This window comes from Leucopleurus acutus (genome assembly GCF_964270905.1).
Source record: "Leucopleurus acutus genome assembly, chromosome: 8".
NCBI lineage: Eukaryota > Metazoa > Chordata > Mammalia > Artiodactyla > Delphinidae > Leucopleurus > Leucopleurus acutus.
The window spans coordinates 29,408,687-29,431,899 of NC_139151.1; positions in this window are offsets into that span (position 1 = coordinate 29,408,687).

Genomic DNA, 23,213 nt, shown 5'->3' on the forward strand with positions numbered 1-23,213 from the left:
CCATTTTGAGTTTATTTTTGTGTATGGTGTTAGATAGTGTTCTAATTTCATTCTTTTACATTTAGCTGTCCAGTTTTCCCAGCACCACTTATTGAAGAGGCTGTCTTTTATCCATTTCATGTTCTTGCCTCCTTCATCATAAATTAGGTGACCATATGTGCATGGGTTTATCTCTGGGCTTTCTATCCTGTACCATTGATCTATATTTCTGTTTTTGTGCCAGTACCATACTGCCTTGATTACTGTAGCTTTGTAGTATAGTTTGAAGTCAAGTAGCCTGATTCCTCCAGCTCTGTTTTTCTTTCTCAAGATTGTTTTGGTTATTCGGGGTCTTTTGTGTTTCCATACAGATTGAAAATTTTTTTGTTCTAATTCTGTGAAGAATGCCATTGGTAGTTTGGTAGGGATTGCATTGAAATTAAGTAACACACTTCTAAATAGCCCATTAATCAGTCAAAGATAAAGGGAACTTAGAAAATATTTTGAACTGAATTAAAACAAAAACAAAATATATCATAATTTATGTGCTGCAGCTAATGTAGTCCTTACAGAGCAATTTAGATATTTAAATGTCTGTATTAGAAAATAAGAAATGTCTCAAATCAATAACCTATGATTCTTAAGGAACTAAAAAAGAGGAGCGAGCAGAAGAAAAGCAGCCAGAAGGAAAAAAAAATAGTAAAGATCAAAACTGAAATGAAAGAAACAGCAAAAAGAAAAACAATTTTAAAAATCATGAAACTAAGAGATGGTTCTTTAGAAGACAAAATAAATTAACAGGTTTTTTAGCTAATCAGATGAGGAAAAGAAGGAGAAGACAAATATTAAAATCAAGGTTGAAAGACATACATCACTACTAATCCCACCAAAATGAAAAGGATTATAAAGAAACACTATGAATGAATTTATTCTAACAAATTTAGATAATAAATCCAAATCCTTGAAAATACACAAATAACAAAAACTGACTGGAGAGAAAATAAAATGAATAGACCTAAAGCAAGAAAAGAAACTGAACTAGTTGTGTTTTTTTTTTAATCTTCCTATAAGGAAAACCTGAGGAACATATGGCTTCACTGTTAATTTCTATCAAGTATTAAAAACTAAACTAAAGCAGTACTAATCCTCCATAAACACTATAAAAAAGGAGAAGGAATCATTTTCCAATCCAATCCTTAAGGCCAGTTTTATCCTGATATTGACAAAACCATCACAAGGGAAAACAAAACAAAACAATAGCCCAATATCCCTCATGAACACATACTACAGAATCCTTAGCAAAGGATTAGTAATTAAATTCAGTTTCATATAAAAAAGATTATATAGCATGACCAAGCTCAATTTATTCCAGGAATGCAAGATTGGTATGACCTTAAACAAATCAATTAGTATTATAATCAATATTAATAGAAAAATAGGTAAAATCCAAATGATAATCTTAATAGTCAAATACAAAATGTCTGATAAAATTCAGCACTCATTCATCTGAAAAAATGTTCAGATTCTAGAAATAGAAGGATATTTCCTCAATCTTATCAAGGGTGTCTGTCAAAAACCTACAGCTAAAATCCTACTTAATGGTGCCTGAATGCTCTCACCCTGAAATTTGGCATTACAGTGGCAGAGTTCCAACAGAAACCATATAGCTTACAAGGCCTACAAAAATTATTATTTGGCCCTTTAGAGAAAAATTTGTGGATATCTATCTTACATGAAAGTAGCCACCTGCAAAAAAACTACATATTGTATGATTGCATTTATATATTTCAGAAAGACAGAAAGAAAACCAGTGGTTGCCTGAGCCTGAGAGTGGAGACATGGATTGACTACAAACATGCAAGAGGGAACTTGTTGGGGATGAAAATGTCTTAAGATTGGATTGTGATGATGATTGCACAATTGTATATATTTATTAAATAAAACACTAAATTGTAGTTATAATGGGTGAACTTTTATATATAAATTATATTTCATTGAAACTTAAAAATTAACAGGTCTAGTAATTATTTTACAAAAATTATTTTAATCCAAATGACTTAAAGTACTCATTTACTGTGATTAAAATTTGAATTTTCTATTATTTAATTTCAAATTTTTGATATAAAAATCTTCGTGTCTCATTATTACTGTTATTATTTTTAAAGATCATCTAATTAAAACCTTTTTTTTGTCATGAGAAAGGGTACATATTTTTCTAATTTTGCACAAAGGCACTGTATGGACTAGCAGTATTCATGTTTCCAGTAGCATGTTACAGAGTTTCTTAATTAATATTTTGTTTAAAACATTAAGAACCACATTCACAGGTGAAAGGAGCTGGTAGAGGGCGGCAGATACATTCAACCCAAAAAGACTTTGTCAGGGTAGACAATCTAAGAAGATTTAAACTGGTATGCGCATAAAGTCCTACTTATCTTGAGTTCCAAAATCCAAACATCATGTAAAAGATGGATATGAAACGACATAACAGTAGTACACATTAAAGGGAGGTTTTAGTTGAGAGTAAGCTTAATAGCAGTTAAGAGTGGGAATTCCTTAAATGTGTGACATCCTATCATTTAGGAGAGAGATTAGATTCCTCTTTATAGCAACCAAGAAGAGAACCAAAGCCAAAGGACAGAATTGAAAGGAAAGCAAATTTCAGCTCAGCATGTTTTAATGATTACAAGTCCCTGAAGCAGCAGATGATATAAAATAAGACCTGAGATATTTCTAAAGCCCATTCAACTTCTGTTATTTAATAATTCTATGTCAATGAACAGTATAATAACTCAGGTTCCTGATCATCCAACGTCAAAATCCACAAATTAGAGTTTAGTGTTTCCACTTTAAACTCATGGCAGGCTCATTCCTTAGTTAAGGGGTTTTGTTTATATCTGTAATTAATGTTGTAAGTCTCCTTTTTTTTCTCCCTTATGTTTCTTCTCTCATGTTCTATCTCCACCTGTACACTATGGAGGAGAAATTGGAGAATTAACACCCAATACATCAGTTAGGTAGTTGCTATCTCCACCAAGTTAGTCACCCACAAGGAGGATGGGGCTATTGCCTATCTATGACTGGGGAAAATAAGGCTGCTCTTTCTGCATTATCCATATTTCTCCTAAGCATAAACAATACAGTGGATGTTGATGAAGATTTAACTTATATATATAGATGTATGTGTGTACACTTGTCCATATACAATAAAATTTAATTATTTGTGGATTCTATATTTCTGAAGTCATATACTCCCTAAAATTTATTTGTAACCCCAATGTCAACATGCATTATGCTTCCATGGTTATTTGTGGACATGTACAGAGTCACCTGATGTGTATGTTCTCAGCTGTGGTTGAACAACACTCTGCCTTCTTGTTTAAGCTTTCATACTGTAAAAAAATATCCCTTATGTTTTTCACATTTTTGTGGGGTTTTTTTTAGTGAATTCACTGTTTAAAATGGCTCCCAATTATAGTGCTGAAGTGCTGTACATTCTTCCTAAGTGCAAGAAGGCTGTGATGTGCCTTATAGGGAAAATCTGTGTGCTAGATAAGCTTATTCAGTCATGAATTATGGTGCTGCTGACTACGACTTCAATGTTAATGAGTCAAGAATTATATTAAATAAGGTGTCCTTAATCAGAAACACATAAAACAAGGACATGTACTGGTCAGTTGATGAAATATTGTGACCAGAGGTGTGCAGGAACCTAATTCTAGGATCAATGGCTCAGTATCAGGATTCACTAATTCAGTGTTTATAGCAACTTTATAGAACAAACTACTATGAATAATGAGAACCAAATGTGTGCTTGTGTGTGTGTGTGTGTGTGTGTGTGTGTGTGTGTGTGTGGTGTGTGTGTGTAGAGAGAGAGAGAGAGAGAGAGACAGAGATTGGGTGGTTCTTTCAAAGTAAGCTGGGAGTGGGAGGAAGGGAAGGTGATGTACACTGAGAGAAATGTCTCATATATCATAACATCTGATGGAAAAACCTGAACAAATTTTTTGGCCAGCACAGTATATACTGAATCTGGAAGAAGTAATACCTACGTTAGAATCCTGGCTTTGTATGCCAGATAAGAAATCATATTTTTAGAGAATTAGTTACTAATAGTCTGTCTCTTATTATTTTAATTTCTATAAACATCAGTTTCTTCATCAGACATGTAGTAAAACTCAAATTAATATTAGCTTTTACATAATACTGACAAAGTTGGGTACTACAAAGTAAAATTATTAAGATAAAATTATTGCTTAGTTTCTTCCCATTCAAAGAAAAGTATTGGCTCCAATGAGCTCTACGTATGTCTCCGCTGCTCGAGATTCAACAGTTCTTTCTCGAGGCAGGCAGGATTCAGTTTGCTTCTGGTTCTGGGTACGCTCACTGGGGAAGGGTCTCCTGGAGCCAAAGGCAGTCGGCGACCTACCTGAGATACTTCAGAGAGAGGTGACCGTACGTTAATGGAATCAACCTCTTCATCCAGCAGGCTCACAAATTTGACTTGTCATCCTTAAGTGTATCAGCCTCCAAAAGAGGAGGTAATCCGCTGAACAGGCTGTAGAGAATTATTTTCCATGTATTTTTATGCTTGGGGTTACTGTTGGTCAATACATTTCTTTAAACAAAAGTCAGGTAGGGAGTTGAAGAAGATGGCGGAAGAGTAAGACGGGGAGATCACCTTCCTCCCCACAGATACATCAGAAATACATCTACATGTGAAACTTCTCCTATAAAACACCCACTGAACACTGGCAGAAGACCTCAGACCTCCCAAAAGGAAAGAAACTCCCCACATACCTAGGTAGGGCAAAAGAAAAAAGAATAAACAGAGACAAAAGAATAGGGGTGGGGCCTGCACCAGTGGGAGGGAGCTGTGAAGGAGGAAAGGTTTCTACACACTAGAAGCCCCTTCACAGGAGGAGACTGCAGGTGGTGGAGGGGGGAAGCTTTACAGCCATGGAGAAGAGCACAGCAACAGGGGTGCGGAGGACAAAACGGGGAGATTCCCACACAGAGGATCGGTGCCGATCAGCACTCAGCAGCTCGAGAGGCTTGTCTGCTCACCCGCCAGGGCGGGTGGGACAGGGAGCTGAGGTTGGGCTTTGGTTGGATCTCAGGGAGAGGACTGGGGTTGATGGCGTGAACACAGCCTGAAGGGGTTAGTGCACCACGGCTAGCCGACAGGGAGTCCAGGAAAAAGTCTGGAGCTGCCGAAGAAGCAAGAGAATTTTTCTTGCTTCTGTGCTTCCTGGAACAGGAGGAGAGGGGATTAAGAACGCTGCTTAAAGGAGCTCCAGAGATGGTCGTGAGCCACAGCTAAAAGCCCGGAACCCAGAGACGTGCATGAGATGCTAAGGCTGGTGCTGCCGCCACCAAGAAGCCTGTGCGCCAGCGCAGGTCACTATCCACACCTCCCCTCCCGGTAGCCTGTGCAGCCTGCCACTGCCAGGGTCCCGTGATCCAGGGACAACTTCCCCGGGAGAATGCACGGTGCACCTCAGGCTGGTGCAATGTCATGCTAGTCTCTGCTGCCGCAGGCTTGCAGCGCATCTGCACCCCTCCCTCTCCCAGGCCTGAGTGAGCGAGAGCCGCTGAATCAGCTGCTCCTTTAACCCCATCCTGTCTGAGCGAAGAACAGACGCCCTCAGGCGACCTACATGCACAGGCAGGGCCAAATCCAAAGTTGAGCCCCCGGAACTTTGCGAACAAAGAAAAGAAAGGGAAATTTCTCCCAGCAGCCTCAGTAGCAGTGGATTAAATCGCCACAATCAACTTGATGCAACCTGCATCTATGGATTACCTGAATAGATAACAGATCATCCCAAATTGAGGAGATGGACTTTGAGAGCAATATATATTATTTTTTCCCCTTTTCCTCTTTTTGTGAGTGTGTATGTGTATGCTTCTGTGCAAGATTTTGTCTGTATCGCTTTGCTTTCACCATTTGTCCTACAGTTCTGTCCGTCCGTTTTTCCTTTTTTTTTTCTTTTCTAAAAAAAACTTTTTTCTTAATAATTATTTTTTATTTTAATAAGTTTATTTTATTTTATATTTATTTTCTTTTATCCTCTTTCTTTCTGTCTTTCTTTCTACTTTTTCTCCCTTTTATTCTGAGCCGTGTGGATGAAAGGCTCTTGGTGCTAAAGACAGGAGTCAGTGCTGTGCCTCTGAGCCGGGAGAGCCAACTTCAGGTCACTGGTCCACAAGAGACCTCCCAGCTCCATGTAATATCAAATGGTGAAAATCTCCCAGAGATCTCCAACTCAACACCAAGACCCAGCTTCACTCAATGACTAGCAACTACAGTGCTGGACAACCTATGCCAAACAGTTAGCAAACAGGAGCACAACCCCACCCACTAGCAGAGAGGCTGCCTAAAATCATAATAAGTCCACAGACACCCCAAAACACACCACCAGACGTGGACCTGCCCACCAGAAAGACAAGATCCAGCTGCATCCACCAGAACACAGACACTAGTCCCCTCCACCAGGAAGCCTGCACAACCCACTGAACAAATTTAAGCCACTGGAGACAGACACCAAAAACAACGGGAACTACAAACCTGCAGCCTGGAAAAAGGAGACCCCAAACACAGTAAGTTAAGCAAAATGAGAAGACAGAAAAACACACGGCAGATGAAGGAACAAGATAAAAACCCACCAGACCTAACAAATGAAGAGGAAATATGCAGTCTACCTGAAAAAGAATTCAGAATAATGATAGTAAAGATGATCAAAAATCTTGGAAATAGAATAGACAAAATGCAAGAAACATTTAACAAGGACCTAGAAGAACTAAATATGAAACAAGCAACGATGAACAACACAATAAATGAAATTAAAAATACTCTAGAAGGGAACAATAGCAGAATAACTGAGGCAGAAGAATGGATAAGTGACCTGAAAGATAAAATATTGAAAATAACTACTACAGAGAAGAATAAAGACAAAAGAATGAAAAGAACTGAGTACAGTCTCAGAGACTTCTGGGACAACACTAAACCCACCAAAATTTGAATTATAGGGGTCCCAGAAGGAGAAAAGAAAAAGAAAGGGACTGAGAAAATATTTGAAGTGATTATAGTTGAAAATTTCCCTAATATGGGAAAGGAAATAGTTAATCAGTCTAGGAAGCACAGAGAGTCTCATACAGGATAAATCCAAGGAGAAACATGCCAAGAAACATATTAATCAAACTATCAAGAATTAAATACAAAGAAAACATATTAAAAGCAACAAGGGAAAAACAACAAATAATATACAAGGGAATCCCCATAAGGTTAACAGCTGATCTTGCAGCAGAAACTCTACAAGCCAGAAGGGATTGGCGGGACACGTTTAAAGTGATGAAGGAGAAAAACCTGCAAGCAAGATTACTCTACTGAGCAAGGATCTCATTCAGATTTGATGGAGAAATTAAAACCTTTACAGACAAGCAAAAGCTGAGACAGTTCAGCACCACCAAACCAGCTCACAACAAATATAAAGGAACTTCTCTAGGCAAGAAACACAAGAGAAGGAAAAGACCTACAATAACAAACTCAAAACAATTTAGAAAATGGGAATAAGAACATACATATTGATAATTACCTTAAATGTAAATGGATTAAATGCTCCCACCAAAAGACACAGACAGGATGAATGGATACAAAAACAAGACCCATATATATGCTGTCTACAAAAGACCCACTTCAGACCTTTGGACACATACAGACTGAAAGTGAAGGGATGGAAAAAGATATTCCATGCAAATGGAAATCAAAAGAAAGCTGGAGTAGCAATTCTCATATCAGACAACATAGACTTTAAAATAAAGAGTACTACAAGAGACAAAGAAGGACACTACATAATGATCAAGGGATCAATCTAAGAAGAAGATATAACAATTGTAAATATTTATGCACCCAACATAGAAGCATCTCAATACATAAGGCAAATACTAACAGACATAAAGGGGGAAATCGACAGTAACACAATCATAGTAGGGGACTTTAACACCACACTTTCACCAATGGACAGATCATCCAAAATGAAAGTAAGTAAGTAAACACAAGCTTTAAATGATACATTAAATGAGATGGACTTAATTGATATTTATAGGACATTCCATCCAAATAAAACAGAATACACATTTTTCTCAAGTGCTCATGGAACATTCTCCAGGATAGATCATATCTTGGGACACAAATCAATCCTTGGTAAACTTAAGGAAATTGAAATCATATCAAGTATCTTTTCCAACCACAATGCTATGAAACTAGATATCAATTACAGGAAAAGAACTGTAAAAAATACAAACACATGGAGGCTAAAAAATACACTACTTAATAACGAGGTGATCATTGAATAAATCAAAGAGGAAATCAAAAATACCTAGAAACAAATGAGACACGACGACCCAAAACCTATGGGATGCAGCAAAAGCAGTTCTAAGAGAGAAGTTTATAGAAATACAATCCTACCTTAAGAAACAGGAACCATCTGAAATAAACAACCTAACCTTGCAACTAAAGCAATTAGAGGAAGAAGAACAAAAAAACCCCAAAGTTAGCAGAAGGAAAGAAATCATAAAGATCAGATCAGAAATAAATGAAAAAGAAATGAAGGAAACAATAGCAAAGATCAATAAAACTAAAAGCTGGTTCCTTGAGAAGATAAACAAAATTGATAAACCATTAGCCAGACTCATCAAGAAAAATTGGGAAAAGACTCAAATCAGTACAATTAGAAATGAAAAAGGAGAAGTAACAACTGACACTGCAGAAATACAAAGGATCATGAGAGATTACTACAAGCAACTCTATGCCAATAAAATGGACAACCTGGAAGAAATGGACAAATTCTTAGAAAAGCACAACCTGCTGAGACTGAACCAGGAAGAAATAGAAAATATGAGCAGACCAATGACAAGCACTGAATTTGAAACTGTGTTTAAAAATCTTCCAACAAACAAAATCCCAGGAACAGATGGCTTCACAGGCGAATTCTATCAAACATTTAGAGAAGAGCTAATACCTATCCTTCTCAAACTCTTCCAAAATATAGCAGAGGGAGGAACACTCCCAAACTCATTCTACTAGGCCACCATCACCTTGATACCAAAACCAGACAAAGATGTCACAAAGAAAGAAAACTACAGAGCAATATCACTGATGAACAAAGATGCAAAAATCCTCAACAAAATAGTAGCAAACAGAGTCCAACAGCATATTAAAAGTATCATATACCATGATCAAGTGGGGTGTATTCCAAGAATGTAAGAATTCTTCAATATACACAAATCAATCAACGTGATACACCATATTAACAAATTGAAGAAGAAAAACCATATGATAATCTCAATAGATGCAGAGAAAGCTTTCAACAAAATTCAACACCCATTTATGATAAAAACCCTGCAGAAAGTAGGCATAGAGGGAACTTTCCTCAACATAATAAAGGCCATACATGACAAACCCACAGCCAATATCATCCTCAATGGTGAAAAACTGAAACCATGTTCACTAAGGTCAGGAACAAGACAAGGTTGACCACTCTCACCACTATTACTCAACATAGTTTTGGAAGTTTTAGTCACAACAATCAGAAGAGAAAAAGAAATAAAAGGAATCCAAATCATAAAAGAAGAAGTAAAGCTGTCACTGTTTGCAGATGACATGATACTATACATAGAGAATCCTAAAGTTGCTACCAGAAAACTATTAGAGCTAATCAATGAATTTGGTAAAGTAGCAGGATACAAAATTAATGCACAGAAATCTCTGCCATTCATATACACTAATGATGAAATATCTGAAAGTGAAATGAAGAAAACACTCCCATTTACCATTGCAACAAAAAGAATAAAATATCTAGGAATAACCTAAGGAGAAAAAAGACCTGTATTCAGAAAATAATAAGACACTGATGAAAGAAATTAAAGATGATACAAATAGATGGAGAGATATACCATGTTCTTGGACTGGAAGAATCAACATTTTGAAAATGACTCTACTACCCAAAGCAATCTATAGATTCAATGAAATCCCTATCAAACTACCAATGGCATTTTTCAGAGAACTAGAACAAAAAATTTCACAATTTGTATGGAAACACAAAAGACCCCGAATAGCTAAAGCAATCTTGAGAACGAAAAATGGAGCTGGTGGAATCAGACTCCCTGACTTCAGACTATACTACAAAGCTACAGTAATCAAGGCAGTATGGTACTGGCACAAAAACAGAAAGATAGATCAATGGAACAGGATAGAAAGCCCAGAGATAAACCCACACACATATGGTCACGTTATCTTTGATGAAGGAGGCAAGAATATACAGTGGAGATAAGACAGCCACTTCAATAAGTGGTGCTGGGAAAACTGGACAGGTACATGTAAAAGTATGAGATTAGAACATTCCCTAACACCATACACAAAAATAAGCTCAAAGTGGATTAAAGACCTAAATGTAAAGCCAGAAACTATCACACTCTTAGAGGAAAACAATGGCAGAACACTCTATGACATAAATCACAGCAAGATCCTTTTTGACCCACCTCCTAGAGAAATGGAAGTAAAAGCAAAAATAAACAAATGGTACCTAATGAGACTTAAAAGCTTTTGCACAGCAAAGGAAACCATAAACAAGACCAAAAAACCCTCAGAATGGGAGAAAATATTTGCAAATGAAGCAACTGACAAAGGTTTAATCTCCAATATTTACAAGCAGCTCATGCAGCTCAATATCAAAAAAACAAACAACCCAATCCAAAAATGGGCAGAAAACCTAAACAGACATTTCTCCAAAGTAGATATACAGATTGTTCAACATCATTAATCATTAGAGAAATTCAAATCAAAACTGCAATGAGATAACATCTCATACCAGTCAGAATGGCCACCGTCAAAAAATCTAGAAACAATAAATGCTAGAGAGGGTGTGGAGAAAAAGGAACCCTCTTGCACTGTTGGTGGGAATGTAAATTGATACAGTCACTATGGAGAACAGTATGGAGGTTCCTTAAAAATCTAAAAATAGAATTACCATATGACCCAGTAATCCCACTACTGGGCATATACCCTGAGCAAACCATAATTCAAAAAGAGTCATGTACCAATATGTTCATTGCAGCACTATTTACAATAACCAGGGTATGGAAGCAACCTAAGTGTCCATCAACAGATGAATTGATAAAGAAGATGTGTCACATATATACAATGGAATATTACTCAGCCATGACAAGAAACAAAATTGAGTTATTTGTAGTGAGGTGGATGGAACTAGAGTCTGTCATACAGAGTGAAGTAAGTCAGAAAGAGAAAAACAAATACCATATGCTAGCACATATATATGGAATCTAAGGAAAAAAAAGGTTATGAAGAACCTAGGGGTAAGACGGGAATAAAGACACAGACCTACTAGAGAATGGACTTGAGTATATGTGGAGGGGGAAGCGTAAGCTGTGACAAAGTGAGAGAGTGGCATGGACATGTATACACTACAAACGTAAAATAGATAGCTAGTGGGAAGCAGCCACATAGCACAGGGAGATCAGCTCGGTGGTTTCTGACCACATAGAGGGGTGGTATAAGGAGGGTATGAGGGAGGGAGATGCAAGAGGGAAGAGATATGGGAGCATATGTATATGTATAACTGATTCACTTTGTTATAAAGCAGAAGCTAACACACCATTGTAAAGCAATTTTACTCCAATAAAGATGTTAAAAAAAAAAGGACAGGTAAATAAAAAAAATAAAAAATTATATTACAAAAAAAGATATAATTATTTAAACTGTTTCAAAATTTCCTAGAATAGAAAATATTATAAGCGTATTATTTAGCACATAATTTCAGGCAGCCATACTTTTAAACATGCATTTAGGATCATCGGGAAGAAGATTTATAATTAATTAATGGTGTCTACCAGAAGCATCATTATAGGGAGTAGTATACTCAGTTATATGAGGGCTTACAGACTTTCATTGTGGACATATAGTTTATATTTCTAGTATTACACCCTTGTTTATGTCTGGAGAGAACTGCAAGTCATTTAGCTCAGGAAATACTGAAAATTAATTTTAATACAAAAGTTTTACAACTGTTGAGCATGAATGGCCTCAAACTTAAGTATGTTGACAACATGGGACTAGGAAGAAGCCATGCTGTGAAACTGGCATAACCTCCCAGTACACTCAGTAATATAATTGACACAAGCAGGATTTACAAATTAGTGAGCATAAGAATGTAGAAAGAGAGCTGTGGCTTATGTATCAATTTGATGATTGTTTCATTATGGGGCTGTAGGAATCTGTATTTTTGAGGAGAGATTCCCCCCCCCGCCCCCGCAAGCATCTGGCTGAGATATGGGACTAGTTAGCTTAAACAGTAGGAATGGCAAGAGTGAAATGTGTACCAAGGGCCCAGGTTCTGTCGGAGTTCCTGGGAATAGTTCTTGTTCCATCAGGGGAACTTCAAGAATGGGTACAGAGTGGACATTCAACTATGACGTTGATAAAGTTATAGCTTCAGGGCCCCTCACATGCTTGATTTTCTCTCAAGACTCTGGGAGAACCCTAGCAAGGTGTTCATATTGTCATGTGGTTTTGTAAAACTTAACCAAAGTAAAACATTTTTGCATGTACGACCACTATGTCTTTGTAAAGCCTCTTCCCCTCATCATACCTCCTTTTATACCCAGTGGCTTAGAGTGGCTATGAGTAATTTTGAAACCCTGCTAAGAGGGAAATAAGTTAGGCACACATTTAATTATGACTTACTTAGTGAGATAATTATTTGGCTTTCAGTCACTTCCATGAACTTGTTATTAGTAGCCAGATATAAGCATGGCTTCTTAGAATACTCTTACGGGCAGGCCAATTCACTTGGAGTTCTGACAAAAAGGTAAAGGGCCAGAGACCATATCTGAATATGTCAAATTTCAAAACTTGACAATAATCCTAAAAATTTATTTTATGTTACCAATAGTGAGCTGTGAAGAGGAATGATGAAATGCTTTCAAACTATTAATAATAAAAAAAAAACACATTTCAATCAACCCTCCTAGGGGAAATACTGAATTTTCTATTATAATAGATAATTATAATAGACATTGTAATATCTACATATTACAATAATAGATATTTTAATATCTATTATTGTAATATTTACATATTAAAATGATAGATATTTTATACCCATAGATATTACAATATATAGTTATTGTAATATCTATATATATTATCTAATATCTATATTGTAATATCATTGTCAATAGTCAAAGAATATAAAGTCAAATAATGTTTAAAATTATAAAATTGTTATCAGGTAGCTAACTAGTACAAAAATTATTTCATTTGGCTGGATTGTGATATTTGTGGTATTTATCACCTTTGTAATTTTTTATTTCTTTTTCATGCTAGATATTCAGTCTCATACCTCTTAAGATAGGGAGGATGTCTGTCTTTGGGTCTGGCTAGAAAGAAGCTTGACTGATCATTGAAACTTTCAGTGAATTCAGCTTCAAGGAACTGGCAAACACAGGAGCATAGAAAAGGGATTAAGGCAGTGGCTGGTGGAGCTAGCCAGAAGAAATATGCCTCAGGGAAAATTCCACTTGAGACATTATTCAGACATAATGAGAAGACAATATGTATCCCTCAATTTATTTTATGAGTCTATTTAATGAAGAAGATGTTATTGCTTATAACTTTGTTTTTCTGGTCAATGGGGATCTCAGAACCATAGAAAGTATAACGTTTTAAAGATCACATACTTCAAGAACTTTTTCTTTTAATGAGTAAACTGAGGCCTAAAGTGTTCAAAATATTATTTCTTAGTGGCAGAACATACTAACATTTTCTGTGAATATATACCTTCTGAGAACTGATGTTTTATGAAAACTGTCTGGGAAACTAGTTTATACCAGTGAAAGCACTCCATATTAATCAAGGGATTTAAAACATAGCAAGAAGACACAGTAACTGCTTATTGTTAAATGGATGCAGAGACCTTCCTAAGTCCCTCTCAGCATTATATCACAAGAGAACATGCACTAATATTCTGTGCACATAACATTTATCATGAGCAATTATAGATCTCAAGAAAAGGTGAGCTAAAACCCAAAGAAGCCCTTAAAAAATCACTGCATTAATTTTAAAGACTCAAAATAGTTATTTAACTAGAGATCACATCAGGTATTTTACCTACAGGCTCCGGACGCGCAGGCTCAGCGGCCATGGCGCACGGGCCCAGCCGCTCTGCGGCATGTGGGATCTTCCCGGACCGGGGCACGAATGCGTGTGCCCTGCATCGGCAGGCAGACTCTCAACCACTGCGCCACCAGGGAAGCCCACCTAACTTTTATAAAGTCATTCAATATTTCACTTGGGTGGCAGGTACACATAGGCATGAAATGTAGTATTCCAATCTGGTAAATTTCTTTGTATCACTATAGGTGAGGCTTCACAATTCATGAATTAACTCACAGTTGACCAGATGCCACTTTTACAATGACCCAAATTTGGTGCTTTTTTCCCTCTAGTCATCCTAATAATCAGACTGGGCCATAAAATTGCAGTTTTATTTATTGATTAACTTCTATGTACCAAGTGCAGTCCTACATTTTATATTCACAATCTCATATAATTTCCACCAGGTATTATTTTTCCAATTTTACAGATGAGAACACAGTCTCATAAAGATTAAATAACTAGGACAAGGTCAAATAGCCAATATCTAACAGGGCCAGAATTTAAGATAAAGCTTTCTCTTTACCAAAAGCTACCTTGTAGAGCAGCAGCAATATGATGACCCCCTCACTGGCCTCAAGGGGAGGTTAAAACAATAGAGGAGCTGGGCTTGAGTCTAGGTTCAGCCTCTCACTAGAATCCAACATAGCCTCTTATAGAATCATCGTGACACTGGATGGAAAGAAGGAAAGTAAGCTGAATAAAATAAACATCCTCCTAACAGACAAAAATGACTACATATTGCACCACATTCATGCAGATAACCTGACTCAGACAGTTCTGTATCAGTGACAGCCCAGACAAGAGAACTGGCCGCCTCGTGCAGTTCAGTGACACTGAGGGAAGGGTCCTAAAGCTCAGGCTCCCATCCTGGTTCTCGACTTTTTCCTCAACTTCCTTCTAGATGTTTTCATCTGAAAAGTCCAAAGCAACAGTCTTTAACAGAATTTACTAATTCATCCTTTTATTCCATAAACATTGTTCTTGGACTAGGATGTAAAAACCTGTGTATGCCTCATGCTGGAGCAGGTGCACATTTAAACAAACTACCATAAATGTGATGTTCATAAAAATATCGAGACCCTTAAAAAAGTGGTCTTTATCATGACTTTTCTGTTTTAGTTAAATAGTTAAATATACATACATTTCTTGATATATATCTTATATTTCACCGTCAAATCTGACTTTTCCCTCTTGTAGCATATTGCACTGTACAAAAATGGCTGCAATGTCATTGTCTACTGCCCGTGTTCTTTTATAATCTTGTCATGCCCCTAGAGATGAAGTATAATTTCCCTCCTCTTGATATGGGAAGGTTTGGGACTCACTTATAATAACCAGAATGCAACCAAAGGGACACAGGGTTGCACTTTAGCAAGGTTAGAAAAGGTGGCACAGATTCTGTTTTGTTTACTAAGACACTGTGTTGGAGCTCTGAGCCACCATGGAAGCAGTAAACTGCCCTGAAGCTGCCATTCTGTGAGGAAGCCCAAGCTAACCTGTGGCAAATGAACTGCAGGTGGCTTATAGAAGCTATAAAGAAGCTTAGTTTCTACAACCACAAGGAACTAAACTCTGCCCACAAACCGAATGAGCATGTGGGTTCTTCCCCAGGACAGCCTCCAGATGAGAATGCAACCCAGCTAGCTGCTTAACTGCAGCCTGTGACACCTTGAGCAGAGCACCCAGCTAAGCCATGCCCAGACTTCTAACCAACAGAAATTGTGAAATAATAAACATGTGTGGTTTTAAGCCACTAAGTTTTTGGCAATTTGTTACATGGTAAAAGAAAACTAATATGGAAACGAAGAATGAGTTTAGTGTGTAAATTTCATGGCATGAAGTCCTGAAGAGGTACATTGGAAGTCTGGATCTAAGCAATACTAACAGGGTTAGAAGGATCAGATATGAGACTTGGAAGATCCATGAAATTAAAAGGAAATCATGGAAAACACTATTCTTCTGACTTGCAGTTGGAGGAGCAGGCCACCCTCTCTCAGGATCTTACTTCAGGCAATCCCTCAAGGCTCTGTCTTTGGGCTTCACTCTCAGCTTCTTGCCTATTCCCTGTCTCAGATTCCCTGTCTCAGATTCTCAGATTGCTGCATTTGGCCCCAGCTTTATTATTTTCCCCCAACTCTCTCTAACTCCATTTCAACTGCTCCTCTGAGTTCTCCCTGAGTTCTCAGTCACAGGCTTTATTTTTCCCTGGTCGCAGTCCAGCTGTGTCTTTGTCAAAATTCAGCCTGACTTTAGGAGTCCCTACCCAAGTTCTGCACTCCCAGATGGGAAACCAGTATAGCTAAGGTGTCTGATTTGGTCTTTTTATCTCCTGCTTGATAGAACTACCATTTTCTAAGAGCACACACTGTGTCAACATAAGGAGGAAGAAAATAACAGCACTGATTCAATTCAGCACTAATCTGTGCAGATGTTCTGACACTTTGCTATGGGGCCAGAGTCATCGTCAGGACGGAAAGGGTCCCTCCAGGCCTTGTCCAGGCCTTCTTGTAGGCTAATTTTGCTTCATGTTAAATTGGCCAGTCACTTTATGATGGGATCAAATGGCTTCTTTAAAAAGTGAACAGGTGCTATATTACAAGCCAGTGAAATCCATTCCCATGAATTGTGGTAATAGGCAAGCTGCAATGTCATTCCAAAACTAGTAATATAATAAAGCTTTCAGAGAAATCAGGGTTTTCTTGTCTCCCAAAACTAGATGAAGTGGAAATTCGTAAAAGAAATTAGTCTGTACCCTTCCTACTTCCACAAGACTAGAGATTGCCTCTGTACCTGGGAATAGATTGAACCTTAGGGTCAAAGTAACCAATTAACTTGGGTACATTAGAGCCATGTACATATATTGAAATATATACATGTTTTTAAAGTTTGTCTTTATAGATCAGAAAAATATCCTCGGGCAGAATCCTAAACAGGACATATTGTCATGGACAACAATGTTTATAAATATTTTGGCAACAGTTACACACATTTTACATCTTCTCTTCCTATGATTTTAAATGTCTGCTTCCATCCTTAGCAAAGCATTTCTAGTTCAGCCTCTTCATAAATCTCCCCTGAATTATTTCCAGTCATCTTCATGAGCAGAAAAAACTCGCTGGCTAATAAAAGTAATCCAATTTGCATATTTTAATTTATTTAAATACATACCAGTAAATTAAGATGTATCACGGCTGTGCCAAGCCCTCAGGATACAAAGATGAGTGTACAATGAACTTACAGCCTGATGGAAAGGAAAACTAAAAATGCCAGTGTGGTAAATGCCTTTAAGTGCTGGTTCACATCCCTAAATCCACACTTGAACCACCTGGAGATATTTAAGTAATACTCTTGCTCTGTTCTTACTCCTAAAGAGTCAATCTGGAACAAGAGGCAGATAATAGAAGTGTTTAAAAGTTCCCCAGATGACTTGAATGTGTATCTAGTATTGAAATCCACTGTTCTTAAAGGACGCATTTGCCAGGTGCTATAATAGTAATCCACTAACTCTGCCTGTGGGAGGGAAGTCACAAAATGCAGTAGCACTTGAGTTTAAACTTAAAGAATGCAGAAAACCTCTCCAGGTAAGGAATTGGGTCCAGGAGGTTTGGAAGGTTTTTGAAGTAGGATTAGTCCTCTGGGCACAATCCTGTTGAGGCTAACTTTTAACTACCTTCCTAATTTATCCAGGTGTGCTCATCTCCAATGCCACCACCCCAGTGCAAATCATTGTCATAATTGCCTTGCATGAATCTACCAGTTTCTTAGCTTTTTCTGCATAAACACTCTTTCCTCTTCATACATATTCATCCCTCTGCAGAGAAAAAGATTTTCTTACAACACAAATCACTTGCATTGCACTGATTCAAAACTCTCAGTGGATTCATGTTGCTCCTAAAATCCAAAACATTTAACATAGCAGATTAGATCCTATGTTGTTTAGTCCCAGACTCCCTTCAGCCTCACCTTAGGTGTCCTGGTCCACTTTCTCCTTTGTGGACTAAGTTCCTTTCGTGCCAGCTCTACTTCAGCATGCAAACCATGCTTTCTCCTTTCTTACGGTCTTTGCAGAGATGATTACTCTTCCTGGAATGCTATCCCTACACTGCTTTTCAGTCCAAACTGTGACCTAGAAAACTCTGCTTTTGATTAGTTCTCTGCTTAAGTACCCCTTCCACAAGGAAGATTTCCTTCCCAACTTAGGAATCCCTGTCATATGTCCCCAAAGCCACACTTTCTTTGTAAAACCAAACTTCATGGGCATATACATCTCTCCTGCTAGACTGTAAGGTTTATGAGAGCAAAGACTGTTTCTTTCCAGTCCAATCCTATATTACTGGCATTCTGCACAGTGTCTGGTACTTGGTAGATTATTGATAAATGAAGGTTGAGTAAACCAAATAAATGAATACTACATACACAAAAAATACAATCTTTCCTACTTTCTCTCTCCAACAGTTTTTATTTCCACCCAGCTCAAGATTTGGGCCATGAGATGCGTCTTACCTGTCTTTATTGCACCATTTTTCCCTCTCTGCTTTCTATTTTTCCCTTTCACTCTTTTCTATTTTTCCTCCGAAGTTTAGCTTTTTGTATGGGCATCTGCATTTAAACAGAGGAACAAATAAACAAACATTATTAATAAGTAAAATATTACCTTAATGTACATATATAGATTGCCATGATGAAAAGGGAAGGGGAAGCTGAGTAATATTTTATGAGCAGCTACAATATGCTTAGTATATTCAGTTAATCATTTAATTCTCTTTCATGCATAATAATTTTTCCCATTTTTCAGATGAAGGAACTGAGATTAGAGAAGTCATTATTTCCCAAAAGTCTCACAACTAATAATAGAACTACCAGGCTAATGACCATTGCTCTCTCCACTACTCAAATCAGAATCTGTAACAAGAGGTAGATCATTTCCAATGATTCAAACCTCCTATACGAGAAGCTCTCTAAAGTATCTTAATCTTATATACTTTCTTGCACTGTAGATTTCAGGTGTCTATGTTTCACTCAATTATGCCTATAAGGATAAAAGATTATGTACATTACCAATTCCTGTCTCTTGCCTCATAACTTTTTTAAAATTGCATTCATTCATCCATTCAATAAACATCTGGTACTGGGAATATAATTCTGAATTGCTTTCAGAAATTAATATTATTAATCATAAAGGCATTTTCTTAATATTCTGAATTTGGTTATATTTCATTTCTTTCCAAGCTTTGGAATTAAATTCCATTATGCAATACCTACAGTACAGTTGGTAATTCTTGTATGTGTATGAAATTAAAAAGGTCCTTCTGGGCTGTGTGGAATGGAGAAATAAACTTGCAAAGTGTACCCTGACTCTTAAAACATGTAAACTGTGCCAGACCACATCATGATGGACATTGCAGGCGAAGTGCAAACTCTTTTAATACGAGTTCAGTCAAACCCATGTGGTCCAAGATAATATTACAGAATTACAGACAAACTGATCTAATATTAACTCCATGCAGATCCATAAATTTTAAAGATAAGACCATTAAAAGTTCCAGCAACTTTGTGGTTTGCTGAGATTAAGAAGATTCCTGGTATTTCTCAAATTATGTGTGACTTAACATCAAAGCCCCCAGGAACTACTGAGTGGGAGTAATAAACTTCATGCTCTACTAAAAAAAAAAAAAAATCTCTGCCAAGACCATCCTATGAGTAACTCCAGCTCACCTCTCCCCTCTTTCCTACCCCTCCCTGCAAATCATATAAATGGGTTTAATTATTAGTTAGTTCTTAAGATTATTCCCAAGTTGGACTACTTATTATCTCTTACTATGACAAGGTCTTATCTAGAAAGGAAAGGCTGCAAAGACAATATCTATCTCAAAGACAATATCTTTCAAAGACAATATCTAACTGGACAAATTTACCTGACATCACAGTGTTCATCTGTTGCATTCTAGACCCAAACCTGAGGGAGGTGTCACCTGTGTGAGTCTGCACAAATTGCTCAAGCAAAAATAAAAAATAAAAATATTCAAGGTAGCTATTGGCCACATAGCAACTTGATTAAAGAGAAATGGAGAGAAACAGACAAATCCATAAAAGAACTATATTAGGATTGAAAAAAGCCTGTAAGAAGGCGGTAAAAGGGAATAGAAGGGACTAGACAAGTGCAAGATGAGTCAGGGAACCTGGTTCAAGACAGAAACTGAACAATTTGATTGTTTTGAAACTTGATTTTGGACTTCGGCTGTTAGCCATGATGAAGAAACTGCTCCCCAACTCTAAACAAACACCTCTAAAATGGGACCAAATATATGAAGTAAATGTTTTTAACCATTTTAAAGCATGGAGTGCATAATGGCAAACCTGGAAATGAGAAAGAAAAACTTGAGTTCCATTATTCCTGCTTTCTTCCTGGAGCCAATTTCCAGGCTGAAGTGCAAGGAAGGGTAGCTCATATATAGCATAGTGGTCTCACTGAGTTCAGTAGAGAGAAATCAGAGATGTGTTCTTCTGGAGAGGCTGGATTTATGGGGCAGAGACCCACAGAGAAGAGAATTGTGCAGAAAATGAGTTCCAGACTCTTCATAGAATATCTTCTTGGATTTTTAGCTAAACACTAAATACACATGCTTAGGACAGGCCTCAGTGAGGACAGGCAAGAAACAACTACCAGGAAAAGAACACAGCAGAAGGTATTAGATACATAGGAGTTTGTACAGGATAGGGAGACATCTGAGTTCTAAACTAGCAGAGAGAAGAGGCTTCATTGAACAATCCAAGCATTTAGTAAAGATCACAAAAAGCTCCTGTGGGAGAAGAGCTAATCTAGACTTACAGCAAATGCTGCTGTAGACCCATCTTACTGAAGGTTAAAAACAGCTTATCTGTAAATCAATGAACCGAAGCCAACACCCTGTTAATAAAACAACAAAGTCCAAAAATAGAAGTAAAGCAACTTTAAAAAGATGCACTATAATATGGCAAGATAAATATATTTTAAATAAATGATAAAAAAAAGATACCTTTATGTTAAAAAATATACTTCAATTCATACCTCACATCATGTAGAGATAGTAATTCAAAATGAATCATAGATCTAAATAAAAACTTAAAATAAAATGTAAATTTTATATTATATAAAATCATTTAAATTCTAGAATGAATTATAGATTATCTTTCTCACCTAGAGTTTAACAGAGATTTCTTAGCTATAACAGCAAAATCATGATCCATAAGAGAAAAACAATTGATAAATAGTGATTAATTAAAGTTAGGAAGTTCTGCTCTCTAAAGACACTGGTGAGGAAAGTCATAGACTGAAAGAAAATACTTGCAAATCACAAATCTGATAAACAATTTGTATCCAGAAATGTAAAGAGGTCTTAAAACTCAATAATTTAAAAAACAAACAATCCAGTAAAAATGGGCAAAGTATGAAACTCACTTCAGCAAAGAGTGTAAACAGTTTTCAAATAAGCAAAAGAAAACATGTTCACAATGACTAGTCATTAGGGGAATGCAAATTAAAGCCAAAAATGAGATACACTCTACAATTATCATTCCAATAGCCTAAAATTAAAGAGTCTGATCTTAGCAAGTACCAGTTGGAATGTGGAGCAACCGTAACTCTCATACACCATTGGTTGCCATATCAATTGAACAACCACTTTGAACAACAGTTTGGCAACTTGTAAACTTAAACATATACCTAGCATATTGTAGTCATGTACTGTATGGTCTAGCCATTCCACTTCAGGACATTTATCCAAGAAAAATGAAATCATACAAAGATCTGTACACAGACTTTTACAGCAGTTTTATTTGTAATAACCCAAAACTGGAAACAATCTAAATGTATATCAATAGGTGAAGAGATAAACTAGTCAATAATAAAAAAGAATCAACTACTGCTCATACTTCAGTATGGATGAATAACAAAATAATTATGGTGAGTGAGCAAAGCCAGACAAAATTGTACACTCAAATTGTACACTTTCAATATGTGTGCTCTTCATATGCTAATTAGACCTCAATAAAGCCATTAAACTAGATCACATATAAAATGTTCTCTGATATCAATGGAACTAAATTAGAAATCAGTAAAAATTATATGTCTAAGAAAACTCTAAATATTTCAAGGTTTAACATCAAATATTTTAAATCCATGGATTAGTGAAGAAATAATGAAAGTAATTCAAACTGAATGACAGTGAATATACAACATATCAAAATCTTTCAGATGCAGTACTTAGAAGGGAATTTGTAGCCTTATGCTTGCTGTAGGTTGAATTGTGCTCCTTAAAATTCATATGTTGAAGTCCTAAGCTACAGTACTCAGAATGTGACCTTATTTAGAAATAGGGTCTCTGCAGATGGAATTAGTTAAGATAAGATCATACTGGAGTAGGGTGGTCCCCTAATCAAATATAACTTGTGTCCTTACAAAAAGTGCAATGTTGGACACAAGCACACACACAGGAAGAAAGCTACAGGGAGACTAAGGCAGAGATTGGAGTGGTGTATGTACAAGGAAAGGAATGCCAAAAGTTGCCAGCAAACCACCAGAAGTTAGGAGAGAGACCTGGAACAGATTCTACCTCATAGCTCTCAGAAAGAACCAATTCTGCCAACATCTTGATTTCAGACTTCTAGACTCCAGAAGTAACTGTGAGACAAAATTTCTGTTGCTTAAACTGCCCAGTTTGAGATACATTTTTATGGCAGTGCTATAAAGCAAATACAGTGCTTTTATTAGAAAAAGAATAATGCTTCAATATCAGTGATCTGAGCTTCTACCTTATGATGCTAGAAAAAGAGCAAATTAAAAAAAAGTAAGCATACAGAAGGAAAATAAAGAGAATAGTAATAATTATTAAAATAAAATTAATAAAATACAAATGGATAAACAACTGAGAAAAACCAATGAAATCCAGATTTACAAAACTCTAGCTAGACTGATCAAGAAATAAAGACAGAAATCCCAACAGAGAAATATACCATGCCAGTG